General features: G+C 34.7%; 1 pseudogene; it reads right to left on the bottom strand.

Moving 5' to 3' along the window:
* Positions 1 to 2,079: 2,079 nt before the first annotated feature.
* On the bottom strand, positions 2,080 to 4,920 carry LOC126968196 (uncharacterized; annotated as a pseudogene).
* Between the last annotated feature and the right edge of the window lie 5,067 nt (positions 4,921 to 9,987).

Raw genomic sequence — 9,987 nt, 5'->3', positions numbered from 1 at the left:
CGACCGACCATGGCGAAACCCGTATTGTCGGTCGTTGATCAACTGGTGATCCTCTAGGTATACCAAGAGCTGACGGCTAATTATGCTCTCCATGATTTTGGAGAGCAGGGAGGTAATAGCAATAGGCCTGTAGTTTGCCGGATCCGAACTGTCTCCTTTTTTTTGAATCGGATGGACAAGGGCTGACTTCCATGAGTCAGGGACTACGCCTTTAGAATAAGAGTGCCGAAATAAACGCGTTAGCACCGGCGTCAACTCAGGGGCACACGTTCTAAGCACGATTGGAGAAATGCCATCCGGCCCGCTCGACTTCCTGACGTCCAACGAAAACAGAGCTCGCCTAACAGTTTTCTGTCTGAACTGTACTTCAGGCATAGAGCTCTGACACCACGGGTTGGTCGGCGGTGTTTTTCCGTTGTCGTCAAGAGTCGAGTTGGAGGCGAAAAGAGCGCACAAGAGATCGGCTTTCTCTTTTGCCGTATGGGCCAGGGTGTCATTCCTCATGTACAACGGCGGCATGGACAGCTGGCTGAAGTTACCAAGAGCAGTTTTCGACAATGACCAGAACTTGCGTGTTCCGGTCGGGTAACTGGAAAGCTGCTCGCCGATTTTGACGACGTGTTTTGACTTTGCACGGGCGATTTGCCGCTTAAAAAATGTGGAGGCACGGTTGTATTTCCTCTTAAGAACTATGCTGTTCGGATCCTTTGTGCCCAGCGCCGCAACCCAAGCTCGATACGCCTGGTTTTTGCAGTCAGATGCTGCTTTAACTGACGCTTCGAACCAGGGCTGTGATCTGCCACCGATCGGTACTACAGAGTTTGGTATAAAAATATCCATACCCTGTAGTATCACATCGGCTGCTGCAACGGCGCAGGCACTAGGATCATCCGAAGGGAAACAAACCCTGCCCCAAGGGTAGGATGAAAAAAAGGAACGCATTCTATTCTCAATCTGCTGACTTGTAGTGCCAAACACGGCGGGTAGCTGGTGGTCTGCGACGTTGGCGTCGGATAGGTACTACACTCCTGACCAGGCAATGGTCGGACGTTCCGAGAGGGGTGTCGACAAAGACCTGGTAACCATCGGGATGTGTAGTCAGCAGAAGATCTAATAAGGACGGCATGTGGCTATTCACATCCGGGAGCCGCGTTGGCGACTCAACCAATTGGGACAGACCATACGCCAATGCAAAATTATACACAGATCGCCCTACGTATTCTGTGGTACGTGATCCAAGCCATTCGGCATTGTGTAAGTTGAAATCACCCAAGATTACGATTTCAGCGGAGGGGATCTGTGCAAGCACTTCGTCAATTGCCGCTTGAACGCAGCCCATGAGATGATCGGTTTCTGCGTTACCACTATGGGACCTGTAGACACACGCATAGATGCGGACGCGGTCCTCTAAATCTACGCGGAGCAAGAGAGTGGACAGGTCCCTACCCTCAAAATTTGCCGAGACGGCGACAGCAGATATTCTCCCTAACGTACACACATACCCCGGCATGAGGCAAATGGCCACCGGTCCTCGACACTAACCTATGCGAAACATAGCGGCACAAGGCCGCTACTTCACGCCATTATTCTGTGCGAGTGTATTTAGTTTTAAATGATCTAACCGGAATACTGAGAAATACGACAAGAAAGTGAACGTCAAAATAACCTAAAAAACATTAAGTATATTGTTTTTTTTTAATATCAAGCTTATAATAAAGGCATTTGTCTTTTTGGTACCTGCTTTTATTTTAATGCGATTTGTACTTTTTGAATAGTGGAAATCGCAATTGCAATCTTAACGAACAAAAATGTTCATCACACAAGAATTAATAGTCCCAGGTGTGTGTACACCCGAATACTTCAGTTCAGCAGTCAGGGCACCATAACCACTAAACCAGAAACCTTGCTAAAAATACTTAACAACCATCATTATAATTTCAGTTGTGTCTTAAAATAAGTATTTCATATAAATACTAGGTAAGGTCTTGTACACTTGTCATAGGAAGAAAAACTCATTGTATATATAAAGGGTGGTCCAACCTAAACACATGAGGTTAATTGTAAATAAAACAAAAAGAGAATTATCTTTATATTTTTCTTATTTTTTTTATTTACAATGGGGCGCATAAAATGAGTAATCAATCAGTAATCTTTCTTTTAGTATTACAGGTACTAAGAGTCGAGAAACATTTTCACATAATCTAAAAATACAGTGATGGGAAGTTGAAGCAGCACACTTGTAATTAGACATATTAATTGTTGGTGCTACTCTGGAAATAGGCATAACAAGTTCAGGCATAGGTGGTGGTTGTGAGATAGTACTATTCACAACTTCAGCACTCATTGTTTGAACTTCTATGTCTCTGTTACTATCATGTTGCCTGAGCCAATGAATCACTCTGGTTGCTTTCAGCCAGCAAGCCATACAGACTTGCTGTAAATATTCCACCTGAAAAAAAAATAAGATTAGTAACATTAGTTAACATTAGTTAACATTAGTAACATATATAACAAAAAAACACTGAGTTATCTACTCATAGATTATTATTTAAAATATTGTTCTCATGTAAGAGACAGTTTGTATGTTTAATATAAGAATAAATGTTCTTTAAACTTAAATACATATTACATTGCTCTTTTTATTACTATAATAGCTTAAGAGATGGTTAACCTGGTGTGAGGGTATCCACTGCAAAATAATACTCCTTTCTGCAGAGTCTATAGGTACAGTATGACTTTGATATGCTCTTAATATTGAAGCCCCACATGGAATACAAATATTCCTGTACCCAAATCTTCTTGTTGACTGACCAGTTTGATTACTATCTTGTAATATCAATAAGCATTTTTCACACACTGAGTCTAGTAGGTTTAACTGAAAAAAAATTTGTAGTTATTTAAAACATACTTTAAATAAATAGGTGTATTGACCCCTATACTAAGAACTTCAGACAAGGTATTTTTTAAGGTGCACAGGCTGTATATAGGTCTTTGCTTTATGTACAATACTAATTTATTCATAAATCATAATTTCTTTATTTAGGTAAAGAACACTCATACAATGCGAACAAGATAAATATAAAAATATATAAACATACTCTTTAATCCCATTTAAGTTACACTTACAACAATTTATCGTAACGTAAATATTATACGTATTGAATTTCTATAGCTAAATAACTCTCACCTCACGAAAAATCCATGCATGGATGAGTTGGCGTAAGTCTCCAGCTATCTCAGACACATTTTTGCACATTACGTTGAAATCGTACAGCACAAATTACACAACGACTCTGGAGTAGAATATGTTGTAGATGCCATATTAAAATCTTTGAAATATAGGTACTAAAGAATTACAATTATGCAAAATAAACTGTCACGCAACTAAAAAGAAACGAAAAATACAGAATTCTGTTTTGAAAAATCAAAATGACAGATGCACTGATCACAGATATAGATTTTGTCTATGATACTTTTTCCATTGCACGGTTATATTATACCATGTACATAATGCTAAAGTAGTTTAACCTCTAAAACAATAATTAAAATGAGGTTCATGGATCCAATAGATATTTGTTACTTTTCAAAAGCTGATAATTACTGTTAAAAGCACATTTTGCAGTAATATTTGTAATTTCTCGCATGAATGTTACAAATGTTTCATCATACGCATGCTGACCATAACTGGATACAGGAAATGTATCAAGTATTTGCCTTTTTATTATAATTTCATGAACCTGGTTAGATTTTACAATAAAATATAGCCTGTTGACAATAATAAATTAATTACATTTCTACTAGCACAATACAATGGGCGCAAGAAACTCAGCGAGCTTTTTTTTAATAAAAAATATGGATTACGATGTGATATCGTACAATAAACATTTATAATTAAGGAGCCTGAGGGTGTTCGCTTCATTCCCAGTCTCTGGTGTCATTAAGGAAATCGTATATGCAATAGTAACCTTTCCCACACAAACGTTTTTCAACAATTCTTTTAATTTTCGTAACACATTTGTTTTGTACATTTTCAGGGATCATATTGTTGAAGCATATACATCGCCCAACAAAAGACTTACTAACTCGACCAAACCGAGTAGTATTGTAACATTGTATGTATTATAGGCATCACAAGTTTATATTTGTTCCTCGTGTTAACATTATGAATGTCACAGTTTCTAGAAAATTCCTCAATGTTCTTATGAACATACAGATCATTATCAAAAATGTATTGAGAAGCAACAGTCAAAATATTTATTTCTTTAAATTTTTTCTTTTTGATTCTTTAGGACCTAGGTTATAAATCGCGCGAATAGCCCTCTTCTGCAGCACAAAGGTGGTATTAATATCGGCCTCATTGCCCCATAACAATATACGATAGGAAATAATACTATGAAAATAACTAAAGTGTACTAATCGCGCCGTATCTATGTCAGTTAACCGTCTAATTATCTTAACCGCATATGCTGCAGAACTAAGCCTATTCGGCAATCCTTCAATATGGGGGCCCCACTGCAATTTGGAATCAAGAGTAATGCCAAGAAATACAGCAGATTCCACTGGTTTTACCACCTCTCCATGTAATAAAATATTCGCATCTACATTTTTGACATTTGGCGCGGTGAATTTAATATATTTGGTTTTATGATTATTTAACAATAAGTTATTGGCGCTAAACCAGTACACGATGTCAGATAGAGCATTGTTTACTTCGTCATATAAAATTTGGCTTAGTTTCACTTTGAATATAAGTGAATAGTCATCCGCAAATAATACCACCTTTTTTTTTTTTCTACAAGGTTAGGTAGATCATTTATATAAATTAGGAAGAGGAAGGGTCCAAGAATAGACCCTTGTGGTACGAATAATAAAAAATGCGATAGGCATTTGGTCGCATTTGACTTACCAGTATGTTGCCATTCAATACCATAATAATTTTCAATTGCGATGACGATTAAAATTAATTATTCACTGTAATTTAACAGAATCTATAGAGTGGCGGATACAATGTCTTTAGGAACGAATCACAATAGCTGTGTGCTTATTATTGGATTTACAATCATCCTTATGATAAGCGTTAATTGCGTTACATCTTTCTTCCTTCTATTAACCAAACTCGGCTTTTGTAAACAATGCCGCACTGGAGTGTATGATTGGCGAAAATTTATCTTGTATAAGGTAAAAAACTATTGTATTATTTTGTTACAGTACCGTGAAATTATGGATGAAAGTTGATTTTTCTGAGAGATTAACTGTTTAATGTAAAATAATCGTAAAAGATTTGAAGTGTTAATTTTTTATGTAATATAAATTGTCCTTTTTGTGTACGATAGCGCAATAAATGAATATTGTATTTAACTACATGAATGTTAGTACTTTTATACTGATAAATAAATAAATTCATGCGAATTTATTCCCTAACCATTCCAAAATATTCAAAAATGCACAACGTTCAAGTTTTCACTTCTGCTAGCACTCCCAGTTTGCAACCCGTATTTTTTTTATTTGTATAAATGCTTTTTAACTTCTTATCCGAGAAATTCATGATATATTATTAAAATCAGTAAATATTACTAATAATATTTACAAAGGTTTATATACCTTTATTTTAATACTTATTTTGCAAATTTTAATACAATGCAATCTTATTTATATTATATTATTAAATTATTTATTATTTCTGATGTATGTTGATTCATGCATATTTTTCAGCTGAACGAAACTGATGTGTCGTATACAACATATATTTATGGTTCTTCTTTCATTTTCTCTTTAATTTTCAATGACGAATTTCATGAAACAAAGCCAACAACCTATTTGGAATTCATTGTTATAGCCATAATGATGCTAATTGCATATCTATTTACCACGTTCATAATTATTCCGAAAGGTGTCGCAGAATCAATACTTCATTTAAGAAGAATTTGTTCGTTTTATCCCAGGGTTCAAAGAATCGTAGAGGAAACCCGCCGCAGAAACATTTCAGAACGAGCACATTTAGACGTGAAAAAATTCTATTCCTTAATATGGAAGAAGCGCAGTGGTATTACAAATATACCCGAGGTTATTTCAGAATTACCACGATACTTACGGTTACAAATAAGACAAGATCTTGTCTGGCAAATCTTTTATCATAGTCCAACATTCCGTAGAACTTCTATACCTTATAGACGGTGGCTGTGTGAAACTGTTCGTGTAGATTATAAATTACCCGGTGAACATTTTTATGCTGGACCTAATTCTAGTACACATTTATACTACCTCAAATCTGGTAAAGTGCAATTGATATCACAAGATGATGGAGTAACTCCATTAATATATTTTACTGGCGGAACTGTTTTAGGGGATATAAGCTTTTTTGTTCCAATTGCAAGAAGGAATGTCATTGTAAAATGTGTAACTTACTGCGAAGTACTGTACATTACACGTTGTGATATTTTATGGTCACTTCATAAACATCCTGAAGATCGTCATATAATAATCGAAGAAGCCAAGGAGAGGATTAAACATGCACGAACATTATACGCATGCAAACAACATGTTAGAGGCCTAGATAGGTCTGAAGATGAAGGCATTTCTTGGGTTAAACGACGTTGGTGGGAGATTTCTGAGTCTATACAAAATTGGAAAAAACTGAACGCACGTGGAGAATATTTTAGGTGTTCACTACCGACTGAAGAAAGTCTTTATCATTGCTCTAAATATATAGGGCAATTAGTGCTCTGCACGCAAGATCAACTCTCCATTAAATCAACTTTTGCATATACCAAATTTCCCTGGATATTTGTCCCTCATTCAACCTTTGTATTACTTTGGAATAGGATAGTAAATTTGACAGTATTAATGGTACTTGTTTTATATCCACCTAATCTAACAAGGAAAAGTGTACCCGTTTGGTTTAATTTTTTTCAAATTTGGACAGATGCCGTGTATTTATGTGATATTTTCATTACACTCTTAACAGCCATGGAAGGACAAGATGTTGTAACAAGCAATTATTTTGATGTTATATTTGCTCGTTCGAAAAGTACCAAGTTCCTGGTTGATGTAGTAGCGTCTATATGGATTGAGAGTTTTGCCTCAATAAGTGGCTTCGGGCAATTGTACTACCCACTCCAATTTAATAGACTTATTAAAATATACATGCTATGCCCAAAAAGAAATTTAAAGACCGATCCTGCCTTCTATGTGAATTATAAAACGGTTCTTATATTTTTATCATTTGGCTATATCGTTAGCTATATTGTATTTATGTTGCTTCAAAGCTTTAAGAATGTGACTGTTTTTTACTTTTTCGGAGAAATATTTTGTGGTCCGACGCCTAATGATGAACTTAATTGTGATAAATACGACAGTGTGCATCCTTTGATGATCCCATTGGCTTGGCTGTTAGAATATTTATTTTTTGAATATTTACCAATCACAATCTTCGATATTTACATAAGCCTTACTACAAGTTACTTTGCCTTTATGATGTACATTTATTGCAAAACAAATATAATAGCCACCTTATATCTAAGACTAAGACAAGTTGTCAATTACCAATACTTTGTACTTAACATGAAGCATCATTACGAACATAACAAGATTCATCCTGATTTACTATTAAGACTAAATAGATATATGATATGTCACTGGAAGTACTACAAGGGTGTCGAAGTTTTACATCCAAACATGTTGATGAATGAACCGTATGATATATTTTGGAAACTGCACGGGGAAGTGGCTGAGGAAATAATAAAAGGAAGCCCACCATTCGCACAAGCAGATTCAGCATTCGTAAAGGAACTAGCCCATAAAGTTAAATTCCTTATATTACCAAGAAACAGTACACTGTCCGTTTTCGGCGTCCACACCAAGACCATAACGTGGATAGTACATGTATGTTAAATTTACCTGTACACATCTTTTTGTTTATTTAGACAAATTATTTTACTGAATCATCTATTACTTTTATGATACAGGGTTGTCTGAAGTCTAATTATCATAACCTAAAAGGTGAGCCACATAGCAAAATCTTCAGACCTGGTGACTTTGTATCGTCTTGTGCAGTATTTTTGGGTAAGCCGTCATTGAGAACCATTACTGCAATAACGGAGGCTGAGGTACGATCATGATTATCGAACTTAAATTCTAAATTATTTATTTTATTTTTATTTTATTTTATTTATTTATAAAGGCTTACCAACTAAATACAATTTATTAACTTATGCACTAAGAATTAAACAAATATACTTAATAAAATAGTTTAAATGTACTTAAATTATAGTTAGGCACAACATTACTTTAAGAAATACATGTGATATTTTAAAATCTAAAATCTATAAATTTTGGAGAGCAATATAAATTTGTTTTTTAAAATTAAGAAAGTTTGAAAGGAAGATATCAGTGTTTTCATCTATATTAAAATACAATTATATAATTGTAACATTAGCTGTAGAGGATAGTTTAAGCCATAATTACTGTGGTGGAATTTAATGTGCATTGGGGAAAAAGTACTAAGCCGACAATTGAAGGCAGGCACATGCAAACCGATTTGTGATAAAAGCGAAGGACAGTCCATATCATAGCTTAAAAGTTTATGTAAACACAGCAATTGTGAAGCATTTCTACGTATTCGCAGAGACCTCATTTGAAATGTATTTATTCTATTCTCATAGCTATCATTATGGATATATTTATTTGCAAAAAAACTTAACTTTGAAAGAAACTTTTTTTGTACAGATTCTATTCGTGATATGGGCACCAAACAGCTGAGTTATATTCTAGATTAGATCTGACAACAGAGTTGAAAAGTATCTTGAGTGGTAAAATACTTCTAAAATCTTTCGTATTACGGAAAATAAAACCTAGCATTTTAAAACTCTTACGAACAATGTGATCTATATGTTTGTTAAATCTTAGTTTACTATCTAATATAATGCCTAAATTTTTAAAATATTTTTTTTCAGCAATGAACACGTCATTTACCTTGTAACTAGTTTTAAGTTTAATATGTTTTCTGGAAAATTTTAAAAAGTTGCATTTGCCCTCGTTCAGTTCCATACTATTATTTTGACACCATAAGTAGATATAGACGATATCATCTTGAAGCATTTTTTGGTCCTGAAAACATTTTACCATCCTGTATAATTTTAGGTCATCTGCGTGTAGTTCATATTCAGATTTTATTAATTTAGTGATATCATTTATGTATAAGGTAAAATGTAAAAATAAGGGGCCTAAGTGTGAGCCGTGTGGTACCCCGGATAGCTGATAAAAATCCCGAGAATGATAACCACTAACCTTAACCATAAGTGGTCGAGAAGCCAAATAAGATGTTAACCATGTCAGTAATTCATCCGATATGCCATAGATGTCCCTAAGTTTCTTTATTAGTAGGAAATGGTCCACTTTATCGAATGCTTTACTGAAGTCGGTATAAATGACGTCAACTTCATGATTATTACTCATTTCATTTATAATTCTATTAGTGAAGTTTAACAAGTTTGACGTCGTAGATCTTTTTTTTATAAAGCCATGTTGTTTGTCAGATAAAAAGTGCTTAGTTTGCCAAAACAAGTGAGGATATAAAATTGATTCAAAGATCTTTGCAGGAGTTGATAAAATACTTATCGGTCTATAATTAACAACATCACATTTATTACCTTTTTTAAAAATAGGCACTATTATGCCTTTTTTCCATTCCCTCGGAAATAACCCGTTACTTATTGAGGCGTTATAGATGTAACTTAGTGGATATAACAATTCTTTAGCACAGTACTTATAAAATATTGGAGGAATTTCATCGCATCCTGCACCTTTATTTTTATTGAGTGATTTTAACTTCAGTTCAACGTCCTTTACCGTAAAAAATTGCGTGTTTTGATTAGTGTTTGATTTATTTACTGACTCCGTGTTATTTGTATGAAGTGGCTTATTATAAACCGAAGAGAAATAATCCGCAAATAGATTACTAATTTCGAAACCTCCATTGGCTGAATTATG

Source organism: Leptidea sinapis, chromosome 15 (assembly GCF_905404315.1).
Source record: "Leptidea sinapis chromosome 15, ilLepSina1.1, whole genome shotgun sequence".
In the NCBI taxonomy this organism is placed as follows: domain Eukaryota; kingdom Metazoa; phylum Arthropoda; class Insecta; order Lepidoptera; family Pieridae; genus Leptidea; species Leptidea sinapis.
This window is presented reverse-complemented; position numbering and strand designations above follow the sequence as displayed.